This window comes from Rhipicephalus microplus, chromosome 1, assembly GCF_043290135.1.
Source record: "Rhipicephalus microplus isolate Deutch F79 chromosome 1, USDA_Rmic, whole genome shotgun sequence".
NCBI lineage: Eukaryota > Metazoa > Arthropoda > Arachnida > Ixodida > Ixodidae > Rhipicephalus > Rhipicephalus microplus.
Window position 1 is genome coordinate 298,041,354 of NC_134700.1, and position 18,856 is coordinate 298,060,209.

Genomic DNA, 18,856 nt, shown 5'->3' on the forward strand with positions numbered 1-18,856 from the left:
AAGCATGAAAGCAAGCTAGTTTCACTGCATTTCTAAGTTGAGGAAGTTATTTTCACTGTTTTCACAAGCAGAGGTGTGGCCGTGAGGCAAGCTTTAAAAAGGACGCTTTTAATATGGCCATTCACGGCGGGAAACGAGTATTTTCACTAATTTAGCGGACTTAGTGCTGTTACTACGTAAAATATTCCATTTAATATTAAATATGCATTCACTTAAGGCACTGCGCTCTATGCGAATTCCTCGCAACTGCTCTGGATCAGCACACACGGCGACACCGCTTGACTTACGCGCATCCAGAACAGCCGAGGTCATCTACGGCATCGCTCGTGAAATCGAAGGCGAAATTCGAGTGTCGATCCATAAAACAATTTCTAGAGGTGGTCGGAAGCCTCGTTTGACTTGGTTGGCAACAACGAAGGAAGTTCAGTCTGTGAGAAGAACAAGATCCAAGCAGCAAAAAGAACAACAGTAGGAGCTGACTGCATACATTTCCATTCTTCAACTACACAAGCATTACTGCTTGGTATTGCCCAGAGACTAAATAATTCTGACAGTGTAGGCGGCATTCGAACTACCGCTTCCATTTCACATCAAAGAAAGTATCATGCAATGCAGTACTGCAATCCAAGGATGTGGATGGTTTCCATGCTGTTCGAATGGGGCGACTGTGCCTAAACTTGGCTTCTTTTGCTTTTTGTACTCAACTGGCTGTAGCTGAGATACATCCACGCATTGGCATGAGCACTTATGGCAAGCATGTGGGTGTTACAACAATAGTCTATCTACCACTTTCCATCATGCTTGGCTCATCAAGAGACTATGGCAATGCAACGGTCTCCCCCTGCCATAGCCGTTCCCGTCCATCTGGCCTGAAAGCATTGGCCCAGATGGCTGACAGTGTGATCACAGCCACTGTTGTGCCAGGCCTTATCACGGCTCGTATGATCAAGGATGGAGCATGCGTGATTGATGTCGGCATTGGAAAGGTATTGGGTGAAGCCTCAGGCAAGACAAGGCTCGTTGGAAATGTAGACTTTGTTGTTGTGTCAAGGAAAGCCAGCTACATTACCCCAGTCCATGGTGGTTTGGTCCGATAACTATTTCAATGTTGATGAAGAATACCTTCCTTGCTTACTCTACAGCGATAAACTATTGGTCCAATAACTGTTACGATGTTGATGAGGAATAACTTCCTTGCTTATTCTGGAGCAATAAATTATCAGTTGACCAAAAAACAAACAGAGGCGTGGTCTAGTGGTAGAAAGCCACTAGCCACACAAATGACCCGAGTTCAATTCTCACTTATTCGCAATACAACTCTGGTTCGGTCCCCACTCTGCTGAAGGGTTTTTATCATTCAATTCTTTTATTTGCATCGTTCTCGATCTTTCGGTCATCATAAGACGATTTTTCCCTCACACCCAACGACGCTGACACCGGAATTTTTGCGAATTGAGCTCTTGAACGCTATCGCGCTTTAACTGCATTGCGAGTGGCTGGCTCTTGTTATCGCTAACCTGTTCGTAAAAACTGGCGAGAATCTGTTTTGGTAGGTGCGCGTGAGCATGCATATCGATGCGAGAACAAGGGCAGAACCCATAAATCTGGTTGTACACCCTGGAACGCGTTTTCACGAACGGAAATCCGCCAGCCCTACAGCATGCTCCAATCATGTGGTCTTCGCGACTGCAGCTAACGGATATACAAAGGTACACTACCAAGAACTAGACACTAGAAATCAGAATAACGCCATGAAAGATGACTCAAAAGGTAACTATCAAAGAAAAGAGTGCCACAATAAAATTCACACCATCTTCCCAAAGGGAACACTGATGGGATGCGAAGCAGCAGCGTTGCACACGGAAGCGATCGGCGTTCTTCACTCGCGCTGGCTCGTCGGTGTCGTTGGTCCTCCGCTGCCGACGCTTGCGTTCAGCTTCCCTGACTCGCGCTTCGTCGGTGTTGTAGGCGAGACGTCGACCCACCGCGCACGCCGATTTAGGCGGCCGTAGTCCGGCAGAAGGAGGATTAGAATCATCCCTGACCGTGGAATATTTCCGCGTCTGGCCAGTAAGCGGCCCGAATCCGCACTTCGGCCACATTGCACGGTTAGTTAGATGAAAACTGCGTGCTACCCGTGTATCTCATATGAATGTGTGCGCAGGTATTACCTATACGCATTAGGTGCTATTCTATAAACGACCGCTACGGCAACGTGCGGTTCCTACATACAGCGCGAACATATATTCGGCCAATAGGTATACAGCGATTCAAAGGAAAGGGATCAAGTAAACAACCATAAGCGAATATCGCCTGAGCGGATCCACCCGCTGCTTTCTCGTCTGCAGCCCTCCGTGCCTTCCAAAGAGCGGCACGTTTATTATAGAAAGGCCCTCCCCACCCTCCTTTTTTTATCTTGCTGACTCCCTCCATTAAGTTATCAGTCCCTTTCGTCGACGCTAACAGCTGCCGACATGGAAGACAAATATGCAATGATGCCGCAAACTGAAGATAGGATCGTGCAGCCTCACGAAATGATGGCTATAAATCTAGCTATAAAGTGATAAGGCACGCATAATTCGAACACCAAAACGAAACGCACGTTCGAAAAGCTACATAGTAAACGCTGCTACCAGAAACGTTCTGACGCAATATTCAAACAGTACATATATATCCAAAGTGCCTCGTTCGGGAAGAAAACGATTCAAAGGGGCCCTGGAACAAGTTGTCAAGTAACCATGGAATGAATTCAATAAAAGATCTTATTGTCTTACGAATTCAACATCGCAAAATTTTAAGAATCCGTCCAGTACGAGCGCAATTACAAAGATTTGTCGCACGCTTCGATCGCGTTCTCTTTTCTCTCGTCCCAGCGAAAGCGCTGGAGGCTAACGAGGGAAGAATGGCAGGGGCAAAGAAAATAAGTCGCGCGCGCCTCATGGCCTTAGGCACTTTTTTTTTCTTTTTTTTAAATACGAGGCTTTTTGCGTGTGATCGCGCGCGCACGCGTGCACAAGTCGCAGTCCCCCACGGCGATCCCTGTAACTACCGAGCGCGCCATGTTGAAATCGGTCAATGACTGATAGATGGCCTTTTACGCGTGATGTTTGAGCGTATCCCGTCATTTCTCTAGAGAAGATCGAGAAAGCAATTTTCAGCTGACTTTGATCATTTAATGCGAATTCCAGGCCGCGTGCTGCGCTATAAGTTTTGACTCGTCTGTTGTCAGGATCCTCTACTACCGATCGGCAGCGTTTTCTGACCATGTTCAACAAGTGTTGTAGGGCCCCTTTAAAAAATAAACAGAGGACGAGACGAGTTTGCGAAGTGAGATGGTCGTCGAGATAGAGTTGACGTTACAATACAAACGAAGCCCACTCTCTGTTCTCCTATCTTCAACTCGGTTCCTGGTTTTGTATACGCATATACGCATTTGTTGTTTTTCCGTGTAAGTTTATCATCACTAACAACAACAAAAAACAGCTACCTGCCTTCTTCCTTGTATCTCTTCCTTTCCTTTTGACGTGCTGTTTGAGTTCTGCACATCAGCAAAATTTTCGCTACGACTCAACTTCTCAAATAAAGCATCTTCAGTTGGTCTTTCTGCAGGAGAAGCAATCACATATGCTTGCACAGTTTGAAAAACGTATCTTGGTTTGACAACTTGTCAGCGGCGTGTTACTCGGAAAATTAAAGTGCAAAAAAGAGCCACAGTCTAGTTTGCACTGTACGCAATAAAGCTCGCTTGAAATGGTTGAAACGGCGACGCTGAAACATGAGAAAGCACGCGGATGATGCATGTAACACATGAAGTGACCTTTCTGTGCATGTTTTTAACAATTCCAGACAACGGGGCAGTTTGAGCATCAAGATTTCAATTTTCTTCTGTTAGCTTCAGCAACTTACACATCAAAAAAGTACGATAGAAAGCAACAGGCAAAAGGTAAAGAATTTTGTTTTATTTTTTGCTGCATTCTAGCGTTATCCTATAAGCACGCACGACTGAATCACCCGTGTATCGCGAATGAAAATACTAAACCTTCTGCAAAGAGTAATGTGTGTATCGCCATGTGCGTACGCTCTGTTACCTTTAAACACGTAAATGAGGGGACAAACAGACAGATACGATTTATTTGCAACAGCAAACTGCTCGAGCACCATTGAACTGATAGAATAAAGATAAAATACATACATTACGTATACATTAGGCAGCTTTCGAAATATCTGCACGGCAAGATTCGTGGAAGACGCCATCCACGTTGAAAATCCATATTGCCCGGCACGCCCCACATGATTACATTCAGTAAAAAACGCGTTGCGAGGCAAGGAAGGAAAGCTCGTGTTCTAATCCGAAAGGGCTAATACGTAAACGCACCCAGTATATACACCGACACGCGAAGCACGCCACGATAGATGTTGAAAAAAAAAAGAAATTTCTTACAAGTATACGGATTATGCTTTCCCAGGCGAACCTCTGACGTCATGTTTATGAACTGGCGGAGAAGAGGTCTCCTTACAGGTTCGTTATGAAACTTTCATTTCTACTTTCTTTCTTTCTCTTTTTGCGCAGACAACACAAGCAAGGCGAAGCGCTATCGCGAAACGTGGGCGCTTTACATAAAAAAGTGAAACGGACTACAAAGGGTCTTCCAAGCTTAGTGAAGAAAACTAAGCAAGCAGCAAAGACAAAGAAAGAAAGAAAGAAAGAAAGAAAGAAAGAAAGAAAGAAAGAAAGAAAGAAAGAAAGAAAGAAAGAAAGAAAGAAAGAAAGAAAGATGTGTTGCTGTCCTTCAGAAGCTGGCGCATCTGCGCCGCAAAACGTTGCGCAGATGGGGAGGCGCAGGCAAAGGGTGATCACCATTCTTTCGCAAAGCCTTCGCTCAACGAAAATCTGCACGGGTTTAGCACTGATCAAACAGCGTTTTCGGCGGGCTTGCTGTAATAATGCGTTCACTCGAGACGAAAAGAGCGAGAACAATGTTTTGTTCTCTTCAAACGATAAATACCATATAATATTACGAAGAAAAATAAAAAAAAATCCTGAGTCGGACAGTAAGAACAGTAGGACGCTCTTTCATCACTGATATTCGCCGAATGAAGCAGCGCTTGTGTGCAGACGGGTTTACAAGGCAAAAGCGCGGCATAGTCGGCCCAGGAATGATCGAATGACTTTGTTTTCCAGCTCATTTCGAGCGCTGTCAAGATATCTGCAGTTCGTTCTTTCTTGAGGTAGTTATGCGTTGATAGACTATCAGGTTGTAAGGCGGCAACTTGCTTATCTCATGCTTTCCACGCTTTCATTTCCAGCTATGTCCATGTATAAATATAAGGCGCCAATACTAAAACCTTTAGCTGATAGTACCAGTGATGTGATTGACTTGAGCTGTTTTGGAGCATATTTTTGGAACAGCAAGAAGTCATTTTAGAGCAGCAAAATATGATTTTATGGCAGCCAAAATGCATTCTGGAGCGGGAAAAACATCTTTTTCCAAGTGGGACACTGACGGTGTGAAGCACAGCATGCAGCGAACTAAGGAGGAACGCTTTTGAATTAATTGAATTAAAAAGTTCTGTGCAATAATGGATGTTCGGATATGTTTGTATGACGTCACATAATACTGACCCAAACTAGTTTAAACCTTCCCACGCATTTTTTAATAAGGGATGCAACCAACTACGAATCGGTGCAGCATTCTGGCCGCCGAAATAATGTAGGAGAGCAGTTATTATTGAAGAACAAATAAATCACTTTGGAATTTTTTATTGAAGACTAGCAACACTGATTCATTTCTTTTTATTTGCAAAAACGTTGTTGTGTAGTTGGTTGCCTGTCATCTTGTCTAGGCCTGCAGAGGGTTATGTTTTTCCTTCCCCATCTAAGCACTGGCACTACTGATGCGCTCGAATCTCGATCCAGTGCGTGGTGTGAGGGAAAAGCTTCAGTTTTTAGGGGTCGCGGAAACGCCAATATACGAGGCTTTCATTGTGTCAGAACATTCACAGACGCTCGCAACGATACCAAGCACGGCTCCAAGCACGTGCAAATTGCATCACGAAATTGAAGCTTATTATGACTGCGAAGTGCGTAATGCACTTAACGGCGGCGTTCGGTGCGCGAAATGTGTAGCTACGATGACAAAGAAATCGGCGCGCACTGCGCTTGGTATTGCATTTTTGAATTGGGACGCGCGAAACTGCCAGCCGCTGTTCCGTGCAATCTTGGCAGTGGATTGGGGGGGGGGGGTGACAAGCTTGACTGTGGGGTACGCTGCCGATTCGTAATATGCCCGTCCGCGGTTCCGAGAAGCTAGCGAGTGATCTGCTTCGTTGAATGCGAAGAAGCAGGACGTTTTCGGGAGTGCGCTAGCGCGTCGATCTCGCCCGCAACGTTCGTCTCGCCGTCGGCGGAGTTAGGCCTAAATACGATTGAGGTGACGCGCCGCGCTCGTAGCAATCTGATCAAGCATCCATATACAGTTCCTAACTGAAGCATAATTATATCCTAAGTGATCGTCGAGCCGTGAACACGTCACTAAGTAGCGATTTTCGACAGCCATGTCCTCGCGACGCACAAACAGCAGATGACAATCTCCCGGAGCGAGTATCGGGCCAATGGCGAGACGAGCTGGGGCAACACGGCGGCCACAGTCAAAGAGGGGCCTCAAAACGACCTTCAAGCATTCGCTTTTTGCCCGCTTGTTTTTAAAGGGAGGAGCCAGATGAAGCGGGAAATTCGAACACTAAGAAATACTCTTTCTGATGAGCCCAAAAAGTAGGCTTCTGGCCACGCCATCGCGAAGCAATAGTTTTTTGAAAATCACAGTTTTTTTTCGCGATTCCCAGGAATATTTTCGCTACCTAGGAGGGTGAAACAAATTTTCCGAAGCACTTGTGCGCTGTTTTCAGAGTAAATATTTTGGAATCAGTTAGTAAAAGTGTTCCTAAAAGTGAAAACTTGATATTGAAAAAAAAAACAATTTTTGCCATTTCGCACGATACGCAACCGCACCTCAGCTGAATATTTGTGCTAAGTCTGAGTTGACCTTTGATAATGAGTTACAAATAAGTTTTAATCTGGTTCGCTAGTTCACTGCCCTTCTAGCTTTCACCTGTTTCGCACGGCTGTCTTCCACCCACCTACCAAACACGATTAGCTCGAAACCTCGAACAGCGGCTCGCGGCAAGCCATTCCGTCCAAGGTGCATTCTCGGGGGGCCACGCTAATTTACACCAGCCTGGGGACAATTGTCTGCGCCTCCACATCAACCACCGTTCAGCCGTATCTCCCTCCCCCCGGCCGGACACTGATTTTCCACCCACGTGGCAACACTAAAAGGTCAAAGGCCACCCCTAACCGCGCATTGTCGCCGGCGATGAGATGCGCCCATTGTTTCGGTAGCATATTGTAATTAGGCGCAGTTTTGGCGCAGAACTTAAGAAATGTAGCAGGTTTACAGTCTTGGCGCTGTTTGGCACATCTATCGCATCACTGTAAGTATGTGCTTGTCTACGTCTGTTTCATTATTCCTGTGCAGCGCAAGTATACCATTAACAAATATTAATCCTGCAATGAGCGCACAAACTCCAACTGAAATGTTTCGAGAAAGCAATCTTATTGGTAACTTGCTCTTAGCTACAAGGCAGTTCCACTTGTTTCTCTTTTTAAACTATGCTATTCCTAGTATTCCTCCCAGGGTCGCGATGCCCTCAAGAAGTCAGGCAGCGCTATGTGGCGACCAATCTGCACAATTTGTGAGAGCATAAGAAAAGAGTAACAGACAATTCACAACAAAAATAATCGTATCTCACACAAGCTCCATATTATGCACTACAAACTTCGCCAGAAAGCGATGAACTTCGTAAAAGAGGTTCACTCCAAACGTTACACAATCCGACTTCTTTTTTCGGTAGCAGCGTGAAGAATGTCATCAGCTTACACTGCCGCAAATTCAGTCGTTTAGCGCGTCAGAAGTGCTACAGCCGGGCCAAAACGTTTTCAGGCCCCTATCCCATGCATTCATATGGGAGCATGGCTTGGAAACTTTTGACCCCCCCCCCCCCCCTGTACAACCGGCACCTGCAACTTTCTCTTTAGGACCCTACCCTTTCATTGCCACGGTTCTCCTCTGCCCAACGAAGCTTTGCAAAACGCTGAAGAAGCACGCGGGCTACACCGAAGAAGACCACTAGAGAAGAGCCTCCCCGTCGACCAATGGAACTCTTCTCCTGTGCCCGGTATTGCTGTGTTAAAGAGAGGGGGGATGCTGACACGTTAAGCTGGGTCCTCACGACGATTCTGCTCAGCCAGTTTCACCAGTGAGCGAGGCATAGAATAAAGAACCAATTTAGAGAAGGGAACCTGTAGCCTTGACAAAAGTACGCAAGATGAGCAGCGGTGGCGCATGGAACTGCCGAGGGCAATTTAGAGATGGCGCTAAGTTAACAGGAAGCAAAAAAAAAAACATTAGTTTTTGTTTGTTTGTTTTTTAGGTAGGAAAAAATTGCCGGCTTTTTTATTCCGTATCGGGTGCGTATGCACCTATGCGGTTGCCTCGGCTGATTGCTCATGCTATGGCTATTCTTTTTCATACAGAATTGAACGAACAGACCGGAACTCGTGCAGGCCTACATGTGTCTGGTTATCTTTCTCCCACTTGTTCTATTAGCGCGTCGATACGCCCAGCAGCACGCCAAAGTGTCCTTCCGAACACAGTGTGTACAAAGTTTACATGAAACCGAAAGGCATTCATTGCGAGCTGGCAACAGCAAAAACAATTCACGAGTGAGTACAGTGGAAAATATTGATTGACAGAAAACTAACAATCGTGTTTCAATGCAAAAAAAAACTGACGTGTTTGAAGCATTATCGCATGTTCGCAAACGGCACGCCTTCATTTTCAGAGGCAAAATCTCGTTAGTAAAAACTATCATTACAAAACAGTCGTGAAAATCAGCATGACGTGCTTGAGCAACAGCTTCGAATTGCCGCTCCTGCTTTCGCCGAGCACGGCTTAACATCCAAACTTTTTATTGCATTACGGCATAGTTCGGTCAAGCTCAGGACCCTGTGAGGTTGGGATTTTCGAAAGGAAATCACGGCGGAGCGAAAATCGAGAGAAGCGCAAGCATTCGAACACGTGCAGAATCAGCGCAAATGAACGTAGCGCACAGATACACAACGCTGGCAGCGATAACCAGGCCTGAGAGTGAAATCACCGACAAAAAGTAACAAATATGCGCGCATTGGGAAAAATAACCTACCTGACATCGCCGTGGAACCGGAAACGTAATGCCGAAGAAAACGGAACACCGCGGGCACCAACGTCACTAGATTCAACGTTACTAGGTTCTTCTTGAAAGGAGAATCTAGTAACATTGGCGGGGACCATGCCAATCACCAGAAGAAAAGTAACTGCGCATATGCACGTAGCTGTCCCCGTCGAACCGCAGCAGCGCATGTTTTCCGCTTCGTCACCGTCACCGATAAGAGAATCCATAGTAGAACTGACATGGCACCGCGATCGCTAAACAAATTTAGTGCTCAGAACAATGCACAAGCGGAATTCAAATGTTATCCTTCAGTTATATAGAAAAGAGCACTTCTTTGCAAAAATGGTGGCTCTCTTCAATTCACGTTTTAAGCTTACTATGGTGTCCCCAGCGGATCTTTTGGCGCCCGCGAGGGCCGATTTGTAAGGAGCCGCTGTGGCTATGCTTTAGCTGTCGATTCTTTCGCCCCCAATCGGCGATGAGCAGAATTTGAGACTTCCGAGGCCTAAACGAGGCGCCAAAAAAAAAAAAAAAACGAGTAGACAAGCGACAGCCGCTCTCAGCTAGAGTGTGCTTGCCGGCAACACCAGGCTGAGATGAGGACAGCGCGATAAGAGGTAGCCCCCCCGTGCACGCGCTCCCCTCTCGCTGCAGTCCCCGGCGGGATCCTTTGCTACGGCCATGGTTACGCCGTGGCTAGGGCCGCCGGCAGCTACAGGTGTTCGCGAAAACCTTCTCGATCCAAAATGAGAGGGCGAGAGAAGCGCTTGCGCACCTCAGCGGGAGAAGTTGCGTGCGACGAGCCTTTTAGGAGCGGAGGTCGAGAACGCATGACCGACAACCTTATTGCCTGGCATGTGTCCTTCTTTTTAGATGCGGAAGCATCTTATACTCGCGCCTTGTAGTGCGCCGTCCGCGCCGTCCGCACCGCTTCTCGAACATTCGACAGCTGACGCGCGCGCATGCGCCGTCGCACCGTCGCCCACCATCTGTGCCGCGCGCGCTTCTCCTTCGAGAACATTCGACAGCTGACAGCGCATGCGCCGTCGCGCCGTCGCCATCTGTGCCGCGCGCGCGCTTCTCCTTCGAGAACATTCGACAGCTGACAGCGCATGCGCCGTCGCGCTGTATATATACTCAAGGTCGGCGCTCGCTCGCTCAGTTGCCGCTCGTCGGTTGGTTTGTACGGCGCGTCGACGTCCAAGGTCGCGGTGAAATGAATTCCAACGAATCCACAAACACAATGATCGACGTCCTTTCGACCAGCGCCGTCCTTTCGCATACGTGTGTACGTGTTCACTCATTTAACACCCCCTCCTACAACCACGTTAACCAATTTAGCCATCGACCCAAGTAAGTCACAATTTAACACCCCATTTCACAACCACGTTAACCAATTTAGCCATCGACCCAAGTAAGTCGCACTTTAACACCCCGTTAACCAATTATATGCTCCGCATCCTCCTCAGTGTTCCCCCGAGGGAAGCTGCGGGCAATTTTTTTCCCCCTTTTTTATAGCGACAAGCACCATGGCAGCAGGAATGCTTAGAAAAAAGCTAATGAAAAAATAAACTGCTCTCGCTCGGTTCCTGGTTGGTGCCGACACGCTCTGTTCGTCCCGAAAGCTTGGAAAGCGAGTGGGTCTTCACGCGGTGTCGTTTAGAACACGAGGAAAGTGCGTGCACCACACTTCTTGCACAAGGAGAAGACAAGATACACGGCTTCGTGCCACCTTGCGCTAAGTTATATTAACCGAGTTGTGCGATTGAATTAATATTTTCAGAGAAGTCGCTTAGCCGCGGAAAATCGACAATTCGATTTATAGCACTTTGCGAATCCCCAGTTTTTTTTTTTTCGAGAACTGTACATGTATTCATTCAGTCCAGACAAATTAAAGTTTACTATGAAAACAAGAGAGAGAAATAGAGAAGAAAGGCAGGGAGGTTAGCCAAGCTTGGCTCGGTTGGCTAATGAGAATAAAGGACACATTAGGAGTACCCCAAGGAATCTGTACATTTCCCGCTCGTGCTCATATGACAAATGTACTTCGTAGGAAGTTTCACCACTTCTACCCTTCCGGTTTCACCAAAAGTGGAGTCGATCACCAACTGAAAGTTTCAACAGACCAAAGTGGTACAAGCGAGCGGTATTCCATGTCGTTCACACGAAGAGCACGTGGACTTGTTGTTGGGCCAATTAATATTTCACTTTGGTTCAAAATTAATCGTAGAGGGCAACTATGACAAATGTTTCGTTTGCCGGAATATGTGCGTGTGTGCCATAATGTCGCTCGATTAAATGTATGACGAAAACAATACGCGACTGCTGTAATCACCTTTCGGCCTCCATCATCTTTGATTCGGAATGCACCATGTCTCGATCAGTTACTCGAGCAGTTTTCAATGCTTCAGGTTACCCACGTATTGAATTCTGAATGTATCCGCTGTATTGCATATCCCACGGCACTGATATAAAGATTGATTTGTGAGGTACTGATACTGAGGCAGAAAAGATCGTTAAATGTAGGATCATCCTACATTTAACGTACTTTTCTGCCTCAGTATATCACCAATCTCGCATCTTATAAATAAACGTGGATAATTCCCCTATATAAGAATCGCAAGAACACGGAAGTGGAATGTGTGCTTACCCAAGTAGTTGAGCGTTTATTGTGCATTGTTTCAGACACAGCAACAAATTGCAAAGTCGCGCCAGGAACGACAAGCAGCTCGAAACTTGCCGCGCACACCTCAAGCAGAGCACGCACGAAATTAGCATACACAGGATTAGAGCTGACTAGCAACTGTCACAGCTCGACACTTGGAGCGCGCTGTTGAAACAGAAAGTAAGACGCACGCGTACACACAGGACAAGCGCGAACTGTCACAATTATTCTTGCTTCGCGTGTCAGCAGCACGCTCCTTTCGTAAACGCGGCCGTGGCAGCGTGCGAAGTCACCTTCGTCCTATCCCGCAATACGAGTCTGATAAGCGCACGCGCAGGAGAGACTACGCTCCGTGGGGGCGGTGCTCCGTGAAGGCGACGTCCTATAGAGCGCACCCAACGCAAGTCCGTCGTGCCATCTCGCTACTGATAACGAAAACGCCTTAAGGTTTCCAAGCTCTGAGGGCTTATGAATGACTTGTAGTTAGCTTTCCGAACAAGGTACGCTTTGTGGCGTAATGGTTAGCACCGCGTGCTGGGAATCGAGAGGTTGCCGGCCGCGTGACAGACGCTTACAAGTCGAAATGTAGGGCCTGTTAGAGGAGCAGCTGTTTTGTTTCGCGATTCGGCAGCCCCTCTAGACGAACACGTACGAGATTACTTTTCAAGCTAGCGTTCACTCACTATAAGCGTAATGCCTCGACTTTGTTAGACATGCATTGCGTATATAGCCATCGCAGTGGGGAAGGTTACCCATGATCGGTGAGGGGGGGGGGGGGCAAAGGCTTATCTCAGCACCTTTCCCCCTAATTATCAAGTCAATGTATGAGGGCAGATTTTGCGAACCCCTTAAGTGACTAGCAGAAGCATTTAGCCCCCTCCTCACGCACACCTATGTGTATAAAGCCACTTAGATGAGGACGTGACGCGCTGATAAGTTCGATGATGTCGCAGGCTGAATTGCCGACCGTGGCGACCGCATATTTATAGAAGACACCCAACGATCGAAGCGCTTGTCTTAGTTTTATTTCCAATGATTTCGACCGGTGGACCGGTCTTCGTCAGGGTTTGTCACTTATTCATAAACCCTGACGAAGTCCGGTCCACCGGTCGAAACCGAAACCGTTGGAAATAAAACTAAGAACTAAGCCAACCGCTAAGTTGTAACAGAATCGAAAGTTGGCCTTGTTGAATATGCATGGTGTAACTGTCAGTTCAAGCGCACGAATTCAGTTCGTGCGCTAGATATATAAGATCTAACAGACAATACTGCCAAGGAATGTATAGGGGAAGTTATTATTACCAATGTAATGTAAATAGAAAGAAAGAAAAGTGGGTGAAAAAATAACTTGCCTGATCCATTATTATTGTGTCAAAACACAAAAAACGAGCCCTTAGGTATACACCTCTTTCTCTTATATATATATATATATATATATATATATATATATATATATATGTGTGTGTGTGTGTGTGTGTGTGTGTGTGTGTGTGTGTGTGTGTGTGTGTGTGTGTGTGTGTGTGTGTGTGTGTGTGTGTGTAGACGAAATGCAAACAAGGCCCACGTGCTCTTGATATAGATGCACGTTTTAAATAACACAGTGTGGTCAAAATTAACCCTGACTCACAACTACGGTGTGCCTCATATACATATCGTAGTTGTTTTGCACCCAAGCAACTATTGCCGTCGCCTTGCACCTACCGAAGTGCAAAAAGAAATATGCACACCTGTGTCGAAATGAGTGATGTGAACAAAGGTATTCTAAGCGTACCATCCCAAATGCTGTTGGACTATCAAGAAGAAAAGCAACTGCTATCCATGAGTTCACGGCGTTAAGTCATGCCGGCTACGCTTGCACAAACATAATCACAGGGGCGAAGACACTAATAGGGAGTTACTGAACGAGGTAGTGCTGTGTGCTACCGTTCCGATCATGCAAGAAACGCACAAACAAATATTTAAACCTAATGTGTGTAGATTTATATTCCGTAAGTTGGCAGACTCAAGTAGCTCCCACTAACGCCGCCGGGGAGGGATTCGCGTAAAGACGGTGGACGCCTATGCGAAAAGTAGGTCAGACCATTTAACGAGCAGCTAAAGATGCGGAAGGCATGGAAATGACTCCGTTCGTTACGACGGGGCTGCCTTTTGTAAGATATACGTATTCGTACTAATTACACGGCACCCATGCTGACGTGTTAGGATATATATATATATATATATCACAGAATATCTATTTGTAAGGTACGTTTATGTTCGTAAATCGCTTTTGTAAGCACTGTGAGATGGTTAAAAATTATTTATTGAGCATGGGTGGTGGCGGCTTACTTTTTGACAGACTAACTGCGAATACGATTCACATCATTGCTAAAAAAAACACAGAGCAGTATTAAGTCAAAAAACAACTGTTCCGCAGTACTTATCAGTGGATTAACAAGCTTTTTTCTTTCCACTCTTACCTTTATTTTATTATTGTTGTTATTATGTTTAGATTTTTATTTACTTATTCATTTTGCGGGAAGGGGCCAAGTGCATCGAGCTACGCTAAGTATCTGTCAGCCGAATTATGGAAATATTCATGGATCGATGGGTTGGGAGCAAGTGACCGGCGAGCTCGCTGCTAGATGCACCTCTGGTAAATCAGATAACCATTATTTCTCAATTCGCAACCAAAATGTTTCATACACAAATACTGACAATACGTTTCAAAACGGTAGGTATCGTCAATGTGACGCTCATAAAACGCGCGGTGATTTGCAAAAAAAAAACGATGAAAAATAAAAAGGCACAGAAAAATGTCACGCTGACGTGCAGCGCGAAGCGAATAACAGCTGTTCGCCGGGAGCGCTAAAAGAATGAAACGGGGGAAAGGAAACTCGTTCAATTGCAGCTTGAATAGGGCTGCAGGCGGAAAGGAGGAAACCCGTCCTGCAATAACGTCGTAGCTTTGTGGACGGAGCAGACGGCGCAGTCGGACCACCATTTCCAGTTTTGTTACGCAACGAGACGACATCTAGGAGCGAGGAGGAAAGCCACCAGGCCGAGACCAAAACACGGTGGGCACGTGCTGTTGAGGCAAATGTCTCGAAAGAGGGGGGAAAAAAATCCTAGAAGGCCACCGTCTGCCAGCGCAAGAACAACTGGGTCTATCGGATTGCATCGAAGAGCAAGCATAGAGCCGAACGTCGATTACGGTCTGGGTTAGATTTGTGGCCAGAGGATGCGCTGAATCGGCGATTATTCCTGAAAAGAAATTACGGAAGCAGCTAAACGAATCACGAATTGGGAGATTATAACACCTTCCAGTCCATGCTTGTAGAAATATCAACGTGCCAAGAATATTCATATCGCATCGGGGAAAAACCTGACGTGGCAAAAACGCGCACTTGGACTTGCACAAATCGCTATCGGAGGATAGCGAGAACCTCTACGCACAAGAGCGAGCTATCGACATAACATATACCAGCTTAATCTTGCATGAATGCGGAGGCGCTCGAAGGTTACTGCCGTCGGCTGCTAGTGCAGTGCATGCCACTTCTAAATGGGAGCGTACGCACCTTGTGATGCTTCGTTCCTCTTCTGTTCCAGTCGAAGCAAGCAGACTTTCAGCGGTTCTGACAATGGGAAACTCGCACTAACAGAGACCGGCTCTGGCACGCACTTTTGCAGAGAAGTCCAGGTGATGCAGCAGCGAAATCCAAAAGGGGAAAGAAGGCGTTCGATGAAATGCTCAAGCAAGGGGAGCGTGGAAACCGTTCACTGCGTGAATAGGGCAGCAGGGAACGGCATCGGACCAACACTTTGACAGGGTAACAAACAACACGACACACACAACTTGAAAGAATCGCGAACGTTGCGCGCACTGGGGTGAAAAGTCGTCCACGAGAAAGCAGTGCCTCGGGAAGACTGCGAAATGTGAAGTTGTCGGCGTGGTATGCGAACTGCCACTGCAGCGTTCGAAGGTGGCGGGCCTCCCGAGCCACCGACGCACGCCAACTCGACAGAGAGCCTCCCCGTCCGAAGGTCGCCAGCCAACGTCCGCGTCCGCGTGTTCCGAGCCGACGGACGGGTAGCGGGAACGCGGAGCGGAGAACAACTAGCGGAACTGCGTCACTTTGCCGGAAGTGCTCCAGGTCCGCCCTACTAGAGCTCGCCGAGGGGGGGACGAGTGGCGCGCTTCTCCCTCGCTGAATGGGCCACGCAATGCTGCCAAACGGGTCGCAGCTTTAACAATCGTGCGCTCGGGCTGCGGCAAGTTTATGCAGGCCGTGCAAGACTGGTGTAGTGCCAATAAAGGTGGCTGACTTGTTTGCGCAAAATGCGACTATTCAGATTATCCCAAGCAGGGAGCCCTGAAAAAACTTGGCAGTACTTTGGACTTCCAACGCGTCATATAAGGGTATACATGTGCCAAAGGAGTTACACATTGAAACAGTGATAATATTTCTAAGCGATTTACATCACAAAATCAAGATATGATTATGAGAGATGCTGCAGTTACATGTAATGTCGCAGAAGCAGGGTGGGTGTGAAGACACTTCTACAGAGTTTAGAGGTTCTTTAGCAAAACGTTTATTACGCGTAAAGCAACAATTTTGCATCACCTAAAATATAAAGGCAGTGCTGACATGTGCATCAAGCCATTGTGATGCGGTGAACTTCTATGAAAAGAAGCGAAAATGGTGCATTGGGCTGCGTTGCTCCTTCAGATCAGCGACGTCATCCTGTTCGCGAGCTATACACGTCATCCTCTCTTGCGCCACTCCCTGCCACGCAACAACAAGAGAAAAAGAGTGTGACCATATTTTAAGACATGACGGTAGTTATAGCACGACAACAGAACGACGACACAGAGACAAGAAGAACACGAAGTACACTTCTTGTCTCTGTGTCGTCGTTCGATTCTCGCGCTATAACTATAATAAAGTCATACCAACTAGCCCAAGCTGCCACACTTGTAAGTTACATATTTTAAGGTATGGCGGTCCCACCATAATCATCAGCATCATAATCATCCTCAGCCTGACTACGCCAACGGCAGCACAAAGGCCTCTCCCATGTTCCGCCAGTCGACTCGGTCCTGTGCTTGCTGCTGCCAATTTATACCCGCAAACTTCTTAATCTCATCTGCCCGTCTAACCTTCTGGCTCCCTCTAACCCGCATGCCTTCCCTGGGAATCCAGTCTGTTACCCTTAATGACCAGAAGTTATCCTTTCTACGCGCTACATGCCCGACCCATGTTCATTTCCTCTTCTTGATTTCAACTATGATATCGTTAACCACCGTTTGTTCCCTAATTCACTCTGCTATCTTCTTGTGTTTTAAGGTTACACCTACCATTTTTCTTTCCATTGCTAGCTGCGTCGTCCTCAATTTAAGCTGTGCCCTCTTTGTAAGTCTCCAGGTTTCTGCTCCATAGCTAAGTATCGGCAAGATGCATCTGTTATATATACCTTCCTCTTGAGAGATAGTGGCAATCTACATGTCATGATTTGAGAGTGCTTGCCAAATGTGCTCCACCCCATTCTTATTCTGCTAGTTTCTTCAATCTCGTGGTTCGGCTCCGCGGTTATTACTTGACCTAAGTAGATGGTCCCATATGACACCAATTTCGCACGGGGTGTTCTTTCTCCCAAGCGACAATGTACATCGTTGTGCCGAGCACCAGGCAGGAAGTGTGCTTGTTCCAATTTCACCAGTAGGTAACTGGCGGCAGAAATTTTCTGCCTCAGCCGACTGCTCCAGTGGGTGCTCAACTATTTCACCAAGGCTGTGGTAGATGAAGGTGCACTCAGGGGCCTTTGTAGAGCCTTATCCATATCAGTACCCACGAACAACCAAGCGTCAGGTTGGTGTACTCCTCTACCCATTGGAAAAAACTGGTGGGTGTCCTGTCGGCACTGGGAATCGAACTCGGTACCTCCCGCATCGAAAGCGGACGCTCTCATTATGTAGCCAACGCTCTTTCACGCCACTTCCTGCGGCGCAACCATTTTTCGTACTTGTCTATGGTGACTGAAACATTTCTTTTTTTAATATCATTGCCGAAATTCCACCATGATAATTTTGGGACCACCCGTGGTCATGTGTTTTAAGGCTCTAGATAGAGCTACCTAAAAAGTCGGTAACACCATACAAAAGTTCGAAGAGAACGGGAAGTCCAACCCTCCACGAAGCGGCTCAGTTCAGACTATTCAGCTACAAATCTACAAAACAGCGCGAAACACTTTCCACAGTTTCTTCATTAAATTTTACAGCGAAAGCTGTATGAGGTCACAACAAGGGCCGTTTTCGGCGCCGTACACTCTTAAAAAAAGGGTTGTAATACTTACTAAGTTTCACTTACTAAGTGCTTGTCACATATGTTACTACCCTCTTAGTAACTGGAGTTAGTAACAAGAGGCTTAGTAACCGCTACTAAGCAAGTATGTTAGTAACGGATACTACCATCTTAGTAACAGGTGCTACCCTCTTAGTAACAGAAGTTGCAGCATCTTAGTAACATATACTACCCTCTTAGTAACTGAAGCAAGCAGCGTGTTAGTAACAAGTACTACCCCCTTAGTAACTGAATCAAGCAGCATGTTAGTAACAGATACTACCCTCTTAGTAACAGAAGAAAGCAGTACCTTAGTAACAGATACTACCCTCTTAGTAACAGGTTGTACTATTTTAGTAACTACAGCAAGCAGTCTGTTAGTAACAAATACTACCTTCTTAGTAACTGCAGCAAGCAGCATGCTCGTAACAGATAGTACCCTCTTAGTAACTGAAGCAAGCAGTATCTTAGTAATAGATACTACCCTCTTAGTAACTGCAGCAAGAAGTCTGTTAGTAACAGATACTACCCTCTTAGTAACTGCAGCAAGCAGCATGTTAGTAACACATACTACCCTCTTAGTAACTGAAGCAAGCAGCCT

The 18,856-nt window shown here is 46.5% G+C and overlaps 1 protein-coding gene and 1 pseudogene across 3 annotated transcripts in view; one reads left to right on the forward strand and one right to left on the reverse strand.

The window, feature by feature from the left end:
• LOC119159453 (uncharacterized) overlaps positions 1–16,014 on the reverse strand; it is a 398,949-nt gene extending 382,935 nt beyond the window's left edge. For all 3 annotated transcript variants that reach the window (XM_037412211.2, XM_037412212.2, XM_075865374.1), the window contains exon 1: positions 15,493–16,014. The gene's annotated coding sequence lies outside the window, so the exon portion shown is untranslated. The remainder of the gene's footprint in view (positions 1–15,492) is intronic.
• LOC119165915 (bifunctional methylenetetrahydrofolate dehydrogenase/cyclohydrolase 2, mitochondrial-like) lies at positions 203–1,343 on the forward strand (annotated as a pseudogene).
• Positions 16,015–18,856: the final 2,842 nt, after the last annotated feature.